Source organism: Egretta garzetta, unplaced genomic scaffold, assembly GCF_000687185.1.
Source record: "Egretta garzetta isolate BGI_Z169 unplaced genomic scaffold, ASM68718v1 scaffold231, whole genome shotgun sequence".
NCBI lineage: Eukaryota > Metazoa > Chordata > Aves > Pelecaniformes > Ardeidae > Egretta > Egretta garzetta.
In genome coordinates, this window is record NW_009258727.1 from 824,961 (window position 1) to 843,641 (window position 18,681).

Here is an 18,681-nt window from a genome sequence, read left to right on the forward strand (position 1 = left end):
CTGATACAAGCCAGGATGCCATTGGCCTTCTTGGCCACCTGGGCACACTGCTGGCTCATATTCAGCTGGCTGTCAACCAGTACCCCCAGGTCATTTTCCACCAGGCAGCTTTCCAGCCACTCTTCCCCAAACCTGTAGCGCTGCATGGGGTTGTTGTGACCAAAGTGCAGGACCCAGCACTTGGCCTTATTGAAGCTCATACAGTTGGTCTCGGCCCATCAATCCAGCCTGTCCAGGTCCCTCTGCAGAGCCCTCCTCCCCTCAAGCAGATTCCCTCTGTAACATGTGTTCCTCATGGACAGTTTCATGGAGTCTCTTGCAAGGAATACTTCTAAATCTCCACAGAGAGAGAGGACTTGTTAAATGGGGTGTGGAAAAGAAGAGGTTGTGGGGAAACTGCAGAGTATTGGAAATCAGAGGACTCATCACAATCTAAGCTATTTCTGGGGAAAAATCCATGGATCCTAATCTTGATCTTTTTTTTATTATGACAACATTTCAACAGGGCAGAAATAATTGTTTTTCAATTTAAAAATAATTTGATGATAGCTAGTGATGCAGTGCTTTGAGATTTAACCTGTCAATTAAACATGACATAATAAAAATGAGGAGGAAACTGTTTACAAATGTATCAAGTTCACCTTGCAACATATCTGAAAACCTTGGGAGCGGTAGGAGAAGGGTGACCTATGTATGATTCCTAGTTTAAGAGACCAGTGGTAGGCAGGCAAGCTCAAATTAAGCCATCAGACAGTCTTTCTAGTTTGCACATGAACCGGTGACCTTAGGTTCATTGAATTAAAAGGAGTGCAATGTTCACCCGCTGTTTCCACACAGGAAGCAAACTCAGTGGCTTTCTTCACTTTTGCATTTGGATCAGTAATCTTTACTATGTGGATTTTAGACAACGATGATCAAATTACAAATAACAGTGCAGTTGCTAACACCTAAGGGCTTACCAGGGTGCACTCCTGATTGCCTGCACATTTATGAGATTTTCCTGGGCTCAGGAATTAATAATGGTGCTTTAACAGTTTCCAAAGCAACACTTTGGCTCAGCACAGTTTGCCTTTTTGCTGCTTCCATGTCCAAGGTACTCATTCCCACCTGTAACACCCTCCTTGACAAGACTGGGCATTTTAGGATACACACTGGTCACTACATGCCAAACTGGTACTCTAAAGGGGTATTCAGAAAATTTGGAAGAGAAGGAGGTGAAAAGGAGTCACAGTTTCCTGGGAAACATTTTGCATAAACAATTCTGAATTTTCAACCCAGTATTTCCCAAGCCTTGCTTGAATGACTTGAAGGCGTGAAAAAAGATTAGGTTTGTACCTAACCATGGTAACAATTGTGAAATGAGGAGCATGCAAACAATTTTATCATGTCCAGTATACCAAGGTACATAGTTAATTAGAGCACAGGGGGCACCTCCTTGTCTTAGGAGTGCCTTCAGTACCCTGGGATGAGTCTGGCAGAGAGGTGTTACAAAGCCATCCAACATTTCTGCCTAGGAGGAGTAATCCTAAGAGAATGGCTCTATTCAATCGATTTTGTGCTGCTTCATGCCCTTGACTACTGCAAACCACACAGGCAAAACCGAGAGCTCGTACCATCCTATGAAACAGGAAATCACTTGTGTCTTTTGCCCGGGTTTGTACTGCTCCTGATTGCAAGGTTGTCTTCTTTCCAACTATCTTCTAGTCTGGGACATTTCCAACAGAGATGTCAACAACCATATTAAACATGGAGTAGTGCTGTTTTATTTAGTACTGGAAAATCATGAAGACAGTACTGGAATAACTCTTCATTTGTGACCTAAGACAAGATTTACATGTGTGCAATTTGAATAAAGAGCAGACTACACAGGACCCAGCAGTAAGACATGTTCCTGAGGCAATAGCTTTGCAAAGGGTTCATCTAGGATTTTAAGAAATGAATGGCTGACTGAGACCACTGTTACTTTAGAAAGTCTTAAGAAGCAGGAGCTGTGTAATTCAATTTTTAGATGGAAAATTTTTAAGATAGCAAGAGAAAAGAACTAAAGTAAGTGAGAACTAGAAAATATAATGGAAAAGAGAGAAATGCAAGATGCTGACAAAAGCTTTGAGAAATATAATGATGAATGGAGAATGTGAAAAGGCTGAGATCTTGTCTGTCAAATGTCTCTTTGTAGAAACAACAATATTACGGGGGAAAAAAAAGGTTGCTTGAAATGTTTAACTTCAGGTGATATTCACAAACATTCCATTTCACATCCTTTATGGCCATGTAAATTAGATAAACCAGAATGGTTCACAATAGAGTAACTTGCTGAAGATCAGTGGGAAAATCTTTGCATTATTTACTATCCAGACAGAAAATAGAACTCAACCCTGATCTTTCTAATCATGAACTTTTTCTTAATAGCTCACAGATAAAGAACTGGTCTAAGACACCACACAGAGATGTGACAGTGTACTAATGGCAAAGAATGTTTAGCCTGTGCAAATACAATTTTTAAAACAACAAGCATTTTCAATGAGAAGCGTGTCTTTTATTGTCCAGATTGTGTCAAATGAGGTATATGTTCTTCATCCAGTGCAGTCTTGTAAAATTTAGTTACCAGGAGAGGCAAATTTGAGCTATTTCTATGTTTTACCTGTGCAACTGTTGTACCGTTAAGTTCACGTAATGCCATCAGACACAAGGAACTTGTGAAATGTATAGCTTTCCCCAGAAATTGCAACACAGTGGTAATTTTTATTGTTGATTTGTTAGGATGCACACATCCAAAGGGACTTTTGACCTACTTCAGAACTATATATAGAAACCTCTGCTGAAAACCAACACATAAGCCTGCATCAGTAAAAGATATTTTATCAGATACTGATGAAAAAAGTAACTTAACACAACTCTCTTTTTAAATGTAAAACTATATGTTCTTTTTTTTTTTTTGGTTACAGCAAACATGTCTTTGTTATAAAGGTCCAAGAATTATAACATTAGAAGAGTTAAATACATAAAAATCTGGAGAATTAATCACAGTAATAGAAAAGAGGCAGACTTCCTTTTCAACACAAGAGTAATGTATTGCTCTCATGGCACTATCTTCTTTCATTATCATTTTGATTATCATAGGACTGACTTCACTCATAACTGGCAGTAACTCCAATGCTTGCAATTCATGCTGAAATAAATATTGCATTCATCCTCTCTGATCTGAACCTAACCCAAAGTCAACACAGTTATGCTTCTGTATTTACCGAGTTGAGGGTCAGTTGATATTTCCATTATACCCTTTATTTTTAAAGGTCTTAACTTGGATTTTGCTTTTTGTTTTGTTTATTTTAGGCTTTCTATACTTAAAATATTAACTGCATGACAAACCACATGTGTATGCAAAATAAAATATGCATACCAAAGAAAAATCTTGATCCAACTTTAAAATATATGATTTTTCAGTGCTTGGAAAGAAAAAAAAAACGCTCCAATGAGGAATACCCCAAAATAGACTTGGTCCAAAGATAATAGTCTGTGGTCCCAGAACTGATTCCTGGGAATCAGGTAATTTTGACAGAACTTCAGGAAACTAATAGTGATTGGAGGTTTGAAAGTAAAACATGCACGTCTGTTCTTGTATGCCTGCCCACACACGCATACACAAATTCAGATACACAGATTACATCAGTCTGAGTTACTAGTATGCCAAAGCCAGAGCATGCAAAGTCAGATTTTTTTATTCACAGCACTGAAAACACTGGAGATATCTAAGTAATAATCTCCACTCATATACCATAATCTCCACTCATTCCCCACGTACCAGCTCATTCCTTAACTCATGCCCACGTGTATCAGCAGAAAGACGGATATTGCAGTTGAGGCTGGTGTATAACTAGCAATCCAAATGTTATAAGGCAATATCTTATTGCTAAGATTTGAAGTATAGCACAGTGGATGTCATCTGAATGTAAGAATTGCCTTGCCACTCTTTCTGCAGAGCCAATACAAAATTGCTGATTATCACTAACGCCTGAGGAGACCTAAACAAATCAACCCCCTCCTGGTGCATCCTGGTAAAGGACATCTAAATTAATATTGGATACATTTCTATACCATGACTCAGTCTGGACCAAAATTTTAAGGTAATAATATAACCTTTATTTTAACTTCAGTTAATCCAACTGATATGGTTAGAGAGATTTCCATACCATTTTAGAAGTCAGATGGTGTGTGCAATCAGGCTAAGTTGTAAAAAACACTACCTATGATATAATAATTTAAAAAGAGGTGTTTACATTGTTATATCATTGCTCTGGTCTTCTGAATCCGTGCCTACATTGTCTCAGGACAAGTTTTTCAAATAATTTTAGTAAGAGGGTGATGTGTTTTTCATAGGATTATCTGGCCCTTAGCATTTTCTAAAATTTTCTTTTTTTTTTTTTTTTCTGGAAAAAAACTTTAATTTGTTGAGATTAATATAATCTACTCATGTTATTAAATAGGACTCCCACACTTCCTTCTTTTAAAAGTATTGCATCACTTCAGTAACAGTCAGCAATGCTGTCCTCATCTGTACTGTTTAAAAGGAACGACACCCATCAGGGATTTTTTAAACACAGAGATTCTCAGTCCTACCTGTGTGGTAAAAGCCTCAACTTGACAGAAACGGTGACAGAATCCTTTCCCCCTTTACTTGGTCCTACCCAGAAGAGGAACCTGGAGGCAAAAACTGCCCTATCTATGTGGAGGAAGGGGGCAATCAAGCCAGGCGCCCATGGAGCAGGTGGACACAGGCTCAGAGAACTGGGCTTGGAGTGGTGAGTAGGGCTACGATACGAGTTCCGAAAAAAGCTGTGGGCTGGCTAGCGTACCCATCCTTCTTGAGCCTTGCTATGACCTGTCACCAAGATTTTATTGCTTTCTGAAAGGAGCAAAAGTCCAGTTTGATGGGAACTTTGCCTGGCATGGGAATTGGGAAGGTCCTGTCCTTGCTCGCTGCAGTGGAGCTGTAGAGGTTGAGCAGCGAGATCCAGGAGCAGTGTCCATGAGGCTCATTGCTCCCCTGCCTTCAGAGGAGTGATGACAACTCTTGCTGGTTGAAGGGCCACACGGGAGACCTTGGAGAAGCAAGCAAATTGCAGGGTGGAGGCCTGTCTGCCAAAATGCTAGCTGATCAAGTCCTCAGCCTGCGCGAGCAGATGTTTGCTAATCTCGGCATTTGCTGCAGCAGTATGAATTTCACGTTGACAGCACTGGGCTGGAGATCTGTAACGATGATTAAGAATACCTGCTGAATCACTGTCATTTTGATTGTCATGCTGTTGGTGGTTGTATATGCAGGGATACACCACGGGTTATTTTTAAGTCTAAAGCCTGAATTATTATCTTGGTCAGAACAACATGAGTATTTTCTAATCCCTTAATTTGGTGCCGGAAGGAAACTGGGGTTTGTGTTGCCCCCTGTGGCTCTTTTCTCTGTATTAGATGAAGGAAATGAAGCAAAGCCAATTCCAGTGAAGCTCCGAGCTTTGGAATGAAAAGTACTGGAGGTCCAGCAAGCTAAATAGGAATGTATCAGCTGAAAAAAATCCTCCATAAAATAAAAGAATAATGTTTAGAAGGGTAGAGACAGGAAATTACTTGTGAAAAAAGTATAACACTGAGTGATTTCTTTTTTAAATGTATGACGCCAATTTAGTGTTTAAAGCTGCTCAATGGCTGGAATACAAACTTCTTGAGAAATATATTAGGTGTTTAGAGTCACTTAGTGGTTAGTAAAAAAACTCTTCTAATGAAACAATGTATTAATTGCTCAGGGCCACTCAAAGCAAACACACATAAAATATTTAGATGTCTGGAGATGCTCAGCAGCTTGATAACCAACTTTTAATAAAGTCTATCCCGTGTTTAGAGTTGATCAGCAGCTAGGAAAACAACCCATGCTCAGCAGTAGAAATGCAGGGCTAATAAAATACAGAGCTGCTCAGTGGCTGCAGTAAGGTTTTTAAAGCTACGCTAAAATTAGAGCGACTAAATTAAGCAATAACAGTAGAGGCACTGGTAGTTCCATAGGATTAATGGCTGGCTGGGATGAGTTGATGGCCTGTGGCTACATTTCAGGTCATTAACCCCAGCTGATCATTAGTCCCCAGGAAATGCCCAGCACTGAGGTCATTATTACTATTGTAAGCAGTTCAAACAACAACAAAAAAGCAGCCAAACAAAACCAACAATCCCTCTGCAGCCTTGTATGTGTTATGGCATATTGATGTATTGTAGCATCTTTATATATTTTAAGGAGAGACATCCATATTCATATTAACATAGATTTTCTCCAGAACAACTGCAATGCCTTCGAGTCAGTAAGATTATTGGGAAATCTGCTTCCATTTACACTTGGTACATGAATCAAAATCAAAGTCTTGGTGCACTGCACTCCTAGTTGATGCTGCCTGCCACCCTTAAAGGCAAGAAGGACCACCTCAGTTGGGTTACGCAGTGTGGCCTTATTTGGGTTAAGGGGAAGCTGCATTTAGGAATGTTCCCAAAGTCCTGTCCCCTTCACATACTGACCTACTTTCCTTTCCTTTTTATGAATAGCAGAGTGGCAGACCTACATACTGTTATACTTTGCATTTTTATAGAAACATGTACCCAAAAGGATACTAAAGAACTTCTCAGAGACTCTACAAAGATTGCTGGGCTTGCTGGTGAAATGCAGTTTCCTTTGGGATAATGGCAACCCTTTCTGGGCCAGCAATATTACACAGTAGTGTTTTAACAGGAGGAAGTGAGTTAAAATTTAATTGAAACATCAGGGGAATTTTAGGCAGGTAGGACATAAATACCTGCTGGAGTTTGGCCAGGATTAACTTCCCCAAGTGATTCTACAACTCATTCTGACTGTCCAGCCATGAAAGTATCTACCCTGTTATGGGTTTGGCATTTACCTTAATTTTATCAGCTTAAACATTTAGGAAGTAGTAGGTAGCTGCCATTCTACACATTCCAGAACTGAGACCCATACTTGCAGCCTGCTTCTGATATATAGAGAAAAATTTTACATTTCAGGACCAGGATATAGCTTTGCAAATCACCAGGAGACACCATGACTGTTTAAATGCTATGAATTATGTTCTGGATTATACTCTGGAAGCATTTACCCCTTTCTATTAACCTAAGCAAGGCACCCAAAGCAGAAATGATGAGTACTTCCATAAATAGTTTACAACAACAGTAAGGCAAGACAGAAAGGGAAACAGCAGATATCATATCCCTTTTATGGGAGGAAGAAATCAGTTGTGGACAGTTTTTGTTGTGATTGGGAGCATCTGTTCTGGATTGCTCAAGATGGCCTGCACACCGAGGAATGGAGGGGTTTCTTCCAGCTCTCATAATCAGATATCCAAAAGGCATCTCATCATGCCCATGAGAAATTCCTTCTTCTATCTCCAGCTGAAGAGCCAATTAAAAGAGGTTTTTTCCTTTCTTTCTCAGGGCGATCAAAGTGGATTCACAGCTCCCAGTCTTGATGCCTAGATTGTTATAATGACCCTTAACTCTTCAGTTTAACATATCAAAGTATGAAGTCTGAAAAACTGAATATAGATTTATGTGCTGATCTTCTAGGCTCCTAAATCTGATTGTTAAGCTCTCTTGCTATTACTGCGTAAGGATCTCTGCAGATGCATTTATTTATCTGTCATCTGCACACAAAAGAGCCCTGGGAACATCAGCGCTGTTCTCCAGCTGACCACGTCATTGTGGGGATAGGAAAAAGGACTCTCATGTTGTGGACATCAGAAAAAAAATAATTCTGTGATCTTACAAAATCTTGCTCACATACCAGCAGAGTTGTTACTTTCTTTGAAATGCTGTCCTTCAAATCTAGCTCATAAATTCTATTTGCATTAGAATTTGTGGGGGGTATTTTTCTTTACTTGAGGAGATGTCATTAACAGGAAAAAATTAACTAATACATTAAAAGAGATGATGAATAGCAGAACAGCTTAGAGTCAGTTTTTTACATTCAATCATATTCAATCAACAGGGTTCATCAGTTTTTAACCTTAGATAAATCTGGCATCCTTTCCTGTGTCTGTTGGGTCAGAGTGTAGAATCATAGCACAGACAGGAGTAGTGTTATATATGCAAAATTTTGTAATGGACAAAATGAAAGCACATCTTATATGTAAATCCTGAAGTTATGAATAGGATGATTGAAATCGTATCATAGCAATCAAAGAATTATTACTTGTTCAGATATTGTAGAAAAAGAAAGAAAAAGAAAATAAAAAATACTACTGTACAGGAGAAGTCTCAATATTAATCACATTGCTAAAATTGTTATATACACTGTCACGGAGAACTGAGGGTGGGGTGGCCTCAAGATCTGAACCTTAACACTCACTGATATAAGATCTAAAATTTATCTACCAAGTGGGATGGGCAGAGGAGGTGGTGATTTCTATTCCAAGATTTCTATTTTATGATACCCATACATACTCTACAGATACGCTCATGCCAACCAAGGCCCCTGCTCCCCTGGTCCAGTCTCAACCTGCACCACCATGGACTTGGGGAAGCAGGGTGCTCACTCCAGCTGGTTACCCTGTCCAAGCCTGGGCAGGTGGCCCAGCTTCCACACATGGTGATGCCACCTTGAGCTCAGCTTTCTGCACAGTGCTTGGCATCTGCATATATCTTCTCTCCAAGGCACTAGTCTCTTAACTATTTATTGCTTTCAAGGGTAGATGTTTGGTATAAGCTGCCAATAGCTTTGTTGATCATGTAGCTGCAGGTCAATCTCTTTGACTTTCTCTCTGTCTAAAACTAATTAGTGGCCATTACCTTGGTTGCTATCACTTTCTAGCCTCTGCTCCAAACATCTTACAAGGATGTATTTCATCTGTGACAATTACCCCTGCTCCTTTGTTTTTCCACTGCCTACCAGAATCATCTAATGAGATAGATCTGTACAGATACAGTCCAGACATTTTATCAGGTGCTTTCAGGCAGTCATTGTCCTGTGACAACACATTCTTCCCCCTTTCCCTGTGCTATTCGATCCCTTTTACCACCCCTCTGCTGTCCTCTGTCTGGGGTGCGTATATCAGGGTACAAGCCACTAGCATCTTGAATTCTTTCCTGTAATGACCATGATGTTGATACTGATGGTTTCTTCTTCCTCCTCTCCTTCCTCCCTCCTCCCTTCCTTTATCTATTTGGATTAACTAGGGGCTGTTTTTATTTGTTTTCTAACATGCTGTTATTTCTTGCTTTTTCTTGGTCTACAGCTGGACTTTGCTTCTGAATTTATGGTGCATTCTGTGTATGTTAAATTCTTACACTTTAATACTCCTAAAACTCATTTTGTCCAGCTCCATATCTGCATTTCTTTGATTGTCTGATGGTGGGCTGTTTGCACTATTAGGGTCTCCAGTGCTAGCCTGTGTGTCATTTCTTATCCTCCCATGCCTACTCCTCTATACCGCATCCTGTATCCCCATGTCTCAAGACATCTGTTGTTGTACCAGGCTTGTTCTCCTCTACAGTACATTGCTATGGTAGAGTCACAAATATCTAATTCACCACAGCATAACTACTTGTTAGTACTGGTCATTAGTCAAACTACTCTAACAACTAACACATGCTTTGTTAAAACAGAGTTCCTGCTAGTTGAAGAGAGGTTCAAAACACTCCCGACAAACCTTGGTCTTGAGGCCTTGCAAACTCAGGGAAAACCTAGCAAAGGCAATGTCAGCACAGTATTACTGGCCTACAGGGCTACCACAGGAGGACTTGAGTCCCACAGAGAGGAAGCCCTACTTCCTCCTCTGCTTCTATCCCTCTCTCTGCCTGTCTCTGGAAGATGCAAGGTGAATCCATCTTTCCTCCCTTTTTCATCTACAGAAAACAGTGCCTAATGCCAAAACCTTTGCAAACCCTTGAGCTGTTGACCTTCTGCATCTTGTAGCAGCAAAGCTGAATAATTTTGTCCTAAATTGCACACAAGATCGCAATGACACAAAACATTAACGTTAACTGCTGATGAACCTATTTCATTACTTTTAATAACATTATATCTGTGTTTGTCTGCTCAATGCAGTGATAACTTAGTGAAGGAGAATTAATTTCACATATTATCCACATAAGCAATAATGAAGGAAATCAGTTTCCTCTAGAGTTGCAGAGAGAAGTTTAATTAAATTTGGGTATGGGCCAATTGATTTCAGGTTGGTCACTTGCTTTCTGGCAATGGGACCTTAGGTCCTGAAAACAGATGCAAAATCATGTAAATCCATGAGTGAAAATATCCACGGCTGAAGCAAGTCTTCAGGACTTTAGAATAAGGATGAAAAAGCAGTAATTTGAAATTAACTGCACAGAAGACTTTTTTGTAACGTTGTTTTTATTAATCATGTACTCTGGAAGGGCTTTGAATAGCTATGAACACACATGTAACTAGCAAACCTTGGGATAGTAATATTGGTCACCTGAGAAAAAAAATTTACATAATGCAGTCTGTCACTGCTGGGATATTACAGCGTTATGAATGATGAGAAAAGCAATATACAGGCAGGCACAAGGTAAAGATAACCTCGGACTCTTGAGTAAAGATGCTTCATGTTGTATGCTCTCACTTAGAATAAAGTGGTAGCACTTTTGAGCACTTAATGTAAATGAAGTCTCTTTCATTACATCCACTGCATTCATGGGGAACAGATTCAGTGGGCACTGATTGGTTAGCTGCCCTGAGTATGGCATACTATGATCATATGTCATATGGTTGCTTCTCATGGAACCAAATACATCTGAACACTCAACAATTTAAATACAGGTGTTACTAAATATCTTAATGAATCAACTTGTATACTTGGCTTCTTTAATAAATAACTAAATTACTTAAAAATTACTTTTGAATCAGTGAGTTCTGGAAAATCAGATGAAGTGGTTAATCTATTAATAAAATATTGAATTGACAGGAAGGTATAACTGGAGAAAAAAAAAAAAAAGGTTGTGGAATTTTCACTTTAAAATGCATGCATATCAAATGGGGTGATACAGCACTACTGATCTGTAATAAAATAAATTACTGAAGGACCCAGGACTCATCTAAAAACTTATCAATATCACTGCCTCTACCAAATTAGAGGAGTTTTGGACAAAGGTCTTGGGGACGCTTCTATGAAAAGAAACAGGAAAGGCACACAGCACTATACCTGCAGCTGCATATAAAGCTGTGGTCTCAATCCTGTTCCAAGCTAAAGGAACAAGGGTTAGGCAGCTGACTTAAGTGGGCACAGGATCAAGCTGCAAGTCATCTGTGTGACCTTCACTTTATCGTGACTCACTTCCCAGTTCAGGGTAAACCCAGAATCTGCCTGAGAGTATATTTGTTCCTCTGCGACAAAGGACAACTTGCAGCCTAAATGCTGAATATTGCCAAGGGGCTGCTGTAGGCTCCAGGAGCCTGGCAAAGGCAGGAGTGGAGGAGTGAACTTGTGGAGGAATGAGCAGATTTGTTAAAGCTGCACTAAGCTGTTACTGTTTATTAAATTCAATTTGTCAAAGGTGTAGTATAAATTGCTCTATCAGTTGCTTCTAAATGGCATCATTCTGTATGGGAAAGGGTAAAGAAAGGGTAAAGCAATGTATTTAACTTCCAATAAGCATCTGAAATATGTCATCCCAGAGAGCTGGGACTGACACATTCACCAATACAGAAATGCAAGCACCGTGCCTTCTATGACCTTCCCCCTCTTCTTCCCCCTCCCCACATTTCTGAGGAAAATATGAAGTCTGACCAGACATGCCTATGAATCCTTGGCAACATACATTGGCAAGAAAGAGCTGAATTACTTTACGAAGTCATCATGTCAAACTACTGGGAGTAACATTGTCAGGAGTAAATTGCTATGTCGCAAGACAGCAGGTAGCAGAGGAAGCTCCTAGCAAGGAGAGATGGATCAGAGATACATTAGCTTACACCCCACCAGAGAGGATTACAAATGAATCCCCAAAGGAATATGAACAATTTGACAAAATTAGGACAGAGGTTTTACTAACACGGAAAGAGGCTTTTTCAGTGAAATCCTCCCCTCCAATGCGAAGCACGTCAGGTGAGAGTCTATGTTGTGCCTCTAGGAGATGCAGCACAGACCTCAAAGCCAAGAGTCAAGAGGGAGAATAATGACTTTACATTACCTCTGTATCCTCATAATTCTGGGCTGCTCCTGCAGAGCTGGCCTGAATTTCTGCAGTTTTGTGCTGGAGCCACACACCCAGCACATCCACCCTGTTCCGGTCTGGCTCTGTCCCTTCCTTGCCCCAGACTGAGCAAGAGCTTGGAAGACAGATTATAGAAATGTGTTACCTGCAAGCAAATTCATCTTGACAAAGATATATGCTGTGAAAAATCTTAGTTTAAAAGTTTAGAGCTGAGCAAAGCAGCCAACAAATGAAGAGTTTAGAAATGAGTCACACAGCCTTAATGATAACTTAAGGTTGGTTTGTTTGTTTTTTCTTTTTGACAAGACTGGGTCCTTATTTAATTATTCCTATATGCGAACAAAACAAAACAAACAAACAAAAAAAAACCCAACCCAAAACTTTCAAAGTATTGAAGTGGTTGGTATACCTATTCATTTGATGAGTTATCCCCATGTCAACCATGGTACATAGCAAAACTCTAGATCTGTGAATTTTATTTAGGAAAACTTCAAACCTGTATTCTGTTTTGTCTTTTGGCTGTCTCAGACAAATGTAATGCTATTATCTTTGAAAAGTGGTAATGGTACACCTCTCCGTGTATAGGTATTTTTTAAATTAAAAAAAAATAAATTAAGGAAGCAGTTTTCTGCCCTACAACCTTATTCAAAAATTAACATTTCAAGAGTTGCCATCATCTTTCACATTTTCCAAGTGGCTCGACTCCCATCCCTGTACCATTTTTTCTGATTATCCTGCTGTCCTGTTTAATCAATAGAGCTACAAAGCCAGCTATCTCTCACTCTATGGTTATCTTTCATTGTACAGTACATAATGCCGCTAGTCCTGCTGATAACAAAGAGCACACAGAGGGAATGTGGCACTGCATGTTTGTTATCTTCCACTCAACTAAACATACCTCTCTTTCTCTCTTGGCTCTTATCAATGCAAAAATGCTGAAAACAAGTTACTCCGAGTGTTAACACTGCACATGCCATGCAGTTGGGACTGAGATTTTTCACCTATCTTAAGGCTGCGGTTTGCCGGCGCTACAAAAGCCTGCCAATTTGATACATCACTTCGTCAACCTTTAAGAGGGCAGTGCAAAGCGGTGCTGTCGGCAGCCAGCCTTACACAGACAGCAAGAATACCCTGGATACACCGAGAAGGTAAGGCAGGGAGATTGACCCAAAAGCTGTTTGTGGTTGACCTCAGACCCACAAAAAAAGAAAGTAATCCAGTTCTATTCTTTTTCATTTCCTGCAAAACATGAAAGCTGATAAGCTTTGGTCTGTCTCACGGCAATAAGAAAACAGTCAAATTGAACCTTCGCTTCAGTTAGAGAACAGTCTAGCGGTTTCTCTTCTCCCAGGTCTGCTACTCACAAAGGGTGAAAGCGCCTTGTTCAGAAAGAAAAGACCATCTTTTATGTCTTCCCTGACACAAAAAAACCCCTGATGGATGTGGGTCTGGTCACTCTGATCTTGAGGATTTTAACCAAGATATATTTTCCTGGTGCCTCCAACATACATGGGAGAATCTGATGTTCCATGGTCAAACAGAACGATGACCATGTATTCAGACAAAATTTGAGAGAGACTCACAATTTTTAATTTTTGCCCTCAATTATTATGTGCTGGTTAAAAGGCTTAAAAAAGCTTAAACTGATGATTACCATTTTCCACAGCATTTTCCTGTTTGCTTTATTTCAAAAGAAAAGACCAGAATGGCCCATAAAAAAGCAGAATGTGAAAGCTCTTTAAAAAGAAACCAAATAAATATTTTCCTCTTTCCTGGGGGTGCAAGTGTATTGGTTTATGTGTGTGCAGTATATGTATGTGACAACATACATGTTAACTAAGAGTGGTTTGAAGAAAAACACCCTCTGCATGTGTATATCTACAGAGCATATCCATCTTTAGTAGTATATACAGAAGATCATATTACATGTTTTGCAACATGACTTTTATCAGAAGTATGAAAACTTTGCAAATATATAAGAAACACAGAAATATAATTTTGCTTCAGTATTGTATTTGATGACACTCAAATAATCTCCAAAGCACAGTTATGCTTGTGTTGGAATCACTTCAAAATTTGTAATTTCTAACACTGTTCTGAACTTTTAGATAAGAGATGATCCTACAGTTATGGTTTATGTCTTGCTTGATAGCATGACCTTTGATAATGTGTATCAGCAATGGAATTCAAAGCTTTGCATAGTATTTATGATGTGTTCATAACCCTATTACTTCTAGCTCTAGGCAAACACCACATATCTTCATTCAGATTTTTAAATAAATTTACTTCAAGTGTGTTGATATAATGCTTGAGTTTGCTTTCTGCAAATATTCACCAAATGAGTAGGACTAGTGTGAAAAACTTGAGATAAGCAAATTTACTGTCTAATATTCAAATATCTTTTTGAAGCTGGTGTTGGATTTTGTGCTGGAGTCTACATTTTGGAGTTCCTTTATGTACTCTGTTGATTAGCAAAAAAAAAAAAATAATCATACAAACCAAAACTAACAAAGTATTACTTGATACACTTAACCAACCAACACGAATATAATCTGAACACTCATAGTGAGCTGAGCGTTCTGTGAAGTAAAATATTTCTTGGGACTAGTTTTGTTGGGTGATTACTCTTGCTAAAACTGTCCATTGGATAGTTTTAATTTGATTTTTAATTAATTCAACATTAATTAATTTCCATTTTAATTTAAACCCTACTCTACAGAACTAGATAATTTAACGCTGAAAAAAATGTATGCTATAATACAGGCAACTCAAGTGTGAGTGGCTTATAATTGAAATTTTCCCAATTGGAAAGCTCTGTGTATAGTTGCTTGTAACAGCGCCAAAATTAAGTCATTAAGTTCAAAATTTTCTATACTGGATGTCTGTATTTGGATGATATGAAGAAGTGTGTGTGTTTGCCCATGTTTGTGAATAAGTAAGCAAATACATGTACATTTGTGAATGATGGTGAAATGAAAGACTCATTGTCAAATTAATTTAATAAAGCATGCAAACTCTGTCAAACTGGAATTTCAGAAAAAGATATAAGAATAAAAACAGTTGGAAGTCCATTCATCAACGTCCCTTTTGGAAGTATGCACTTAGATAGATTGTACAAAGTCTGAATGCTTTCATTAATATGTGTCCCATTCATCTCTTTCTCAGTCATATACACATAAAAATATATTTATAAAATAAAGTAAGAAAAAAAAAGTAAAGTAAAACCAGTGGATATGTATACACATTTTTGAGACAGATTCTTAGCTGATGGAAGTTGTTGCCGCTCCCTAATCTCTAAATGAAAGCAAGGTATTTGAGCCAAGTGGCGTAAGTCTAGACTTTAGTATGGTATGTATTAGTTGTGGTGAATCCCAGAGTTTATTACACAGATCATCCCAAATGAGTACCAATAAAACCTTTATATCACACATGCAGTTAAGCTATGTTACAAATTTAACATAAAAAGTATTTCAGAAATGGTTCAGGAGGTTTTATGTTTTTTTTAATTGATACTGTTATTGCACTTCCTTCTATATTAAAGCCAAATTAGCTTGCTATTATGAGACAACTACATAGGCCTCAGAATGATTACTGGTACAGTTCTGAACCTCTAAATGATCTTAAGCGACTTGTCTATAAATCACTGTGTTCTGCGCTTGAGGTCTAGCGTATGCCAGCATACCCAAGCCAGAAGCATTTGCTGGTTCAGATGGAAAGAGCTGCTTACCAGCAGATGGAAAGAGCTGCTTACCAGCTCTTCTCCCCTGACAGAAACATACTTCTGCATTCTTGAGAATCAGGAGAACCTCAAACATCTCCCCACTTCAGAACTGAGTCTTGCCCATCTTCCTCCTTAACACAATGTAACCTGGAGAAGAATTTGCACATTTTGTGGTGAACAAAAAAACTTGTTCAGTTTTGGTTTGTTGGTGTTTTGCTTTTATTTTTTTCTCTTGTGGAAGAAGGTTAAAAAATAGCAGACGCTTGAGAGCTGCTCAGAGGTTAAGAATGCTAGAATGAATCCTGACAGAGATAGATTAGTAGGCAGAATGCAGGTGAGGCAGTCAAAGGTGCATGATAAATGTAATTTATCACATGGATCTGTAATTTACCACATGAATATCAACTCCACTTCTCTGTGAGTCTCTCATCTAATGTGGTAAACCCATCCCCTGTATTTTCATAACAAATGTGACTAGTTAATACCAGATCTCATGACCAAGTAATTACAGTATTTTCCCCTTAATTAGTAACCAGAAGAAAACAAAGTCAATTTAAGGAGTCTGAAATTAGGGAGAGATGAATTTAAGTGGAATAAACACTTGATCTGGAGTCTTTGCTTTCCATATAAGTGTTCTAAACAAAGAGTGGACCCATAAAAGGACTTATGAAGTATTGTGGTGTGTGGCACTGCAATACGGTAAGTTATGAGGCCACTTAAGATAATGCTCATAAAACTTACGAGTGTGTGCATGTCTGTGCATGTGTGAGCACGTGGAAGTCAGGGGAGGGTTTCTGCTGTGTCCTTTAGTGAAAACCTAGGATGCCAGAATGCACAAGCTGCCTCTGTGGTTGACCTGGTAGAATTTAGGTGCCTGAAAAATGCCAGACTCTCTGGGATACTTTTTTGGGAAGTTAGTACCAGTCTTGGCATCACCACCTCAGGCTGTTTTTAAAAACTAAAATATGTTGAAAGAAATATAATAAAAATATATACCCCTAGATACGTATTACCTAAAGGTAAGATAAAATACATATATACCACTGTTAGCTGTCTGCTAAATGTTAAATGGACAAAGGTATCTTACTGCAATCTGGAGTTAAATATCTAAAGGTAGCAAATATTAACTCTTCGTTTATAATTTCAGCATTTCCTGCTGGCCATGATATGTTGTGGGACATAGAGCTCAACAAGTGCATGGGCTAGTTGAGTCTTGCTGAAAGTACCTCACTTAGGATCACAGAATCATGGAATGGTTTGGGTTGGAAGGAACCTTTAAATGTCATCTAGTTCAACTCCCCAACTTGCCCAATGCAATCCCTAAATAACAGCCTACCTGCTGTTCTGGGGGCCAGGCACTTGAAAATTAGGCACTGCAGATCTGTCCTTAATTGTCTGAATAGTCCTGAAAAGAAATGAGGGAGAAAGCATCACCAGTGGGGAGTGAGGTGGGGGGCAGATGGACTTCAGCTCTCCCACTCCTTGGGCTGTGCCTGAATCAGGAGGTACAAAGCGTATCTGTGGCATCTTCACCTCCAAATCAACCCTGCTTTCTATGATGGGGCAGTACAATGTTGGTAGCAGCTTAGAGACAATGTTTTTAAGTTTCCTCTACTGTTTGAGGAGACATTGAAGAGCCAAGACAAACCTTTCATGTCTGAAAGTGATGCCATGGAAGAACAAGAAGATTAAAACAAAGAAAATGCAAGGAGACGAGAGACTTTTACAAAAAGAAATGGAGGGAAAAGAAAAGACTGCGGTGACAAAGCACAAATAGGAAGAAGAGTGCCCAGGTAGGGAATTATAAAAAAAAAAAAAAAAGAAGCAACAAACCAAACCAAACAAAACAGGACAAAAAGGCACATTAGAATAATAATACCAACACAGTTTTGCTCTGGGGTTAACATTTGTAAAATTCACCCTTTGGGGAAAATGTGTTTTCAAAGGTAAGAGATAATTATTTCACAACCTCAAGAACTATTTATATTTTCCCTACTGGCAATAAATACCTGTGGTTCATGACAATGCAGCTAGTACTTTTGTTTATATTTATATGCAAATAGTGTTATTTATAATAGTACTTAATACTAATATTGCCATCTCAGTTCAAGCTTATTGTCTAATTTTCCTCCAGCTCCACTTTTTACATTAGAAGTATGTTAATACACTTCACTCTGAACTGTGGCATATTAATAATATGTCATGCTCCCATAGCAATACCTATCTATGGATTTCAAAAGACCTTGCAAACTGTGAAGCAGATGCATTTCTCAATCTCTTATAAATCATAAGCCATGGAATAATAATAATACTAATAAAAAAAAATCCCTTTCAAGGATTTGCCTGTATCACAAAACAAATTAGTAAAAGAATAAGCTAGTCTTGTACTCAGAGTTATCTCTTCTTGGCTGCTGTTGGTACTGTTCAATGCAAAGCTTGTGGTGGAAATATTTTCTTTGTTGAAGCTGTGCTTGCAGAATGGAAGAAACAATCTAAACACTTAGGCATACCTCAATCACACTTTTCCCAGCATGCTTTTGCTATTTCAGAGCTAGGCAGAGGAACAAAAGTATACGAAATGAATGGAAAAGACCCACACAGGGAGGACTGACTTCTTTACCTGTGAATGGCCAGCAGTCACAAACAGACTTTAGCCTACATAAGACCACCACCGCTACCGAAAGACATCCTTGAAATCACGAAATAACTAGTGCCAGAGCTGGTAGCAAACTGGGCTTCAATAGACA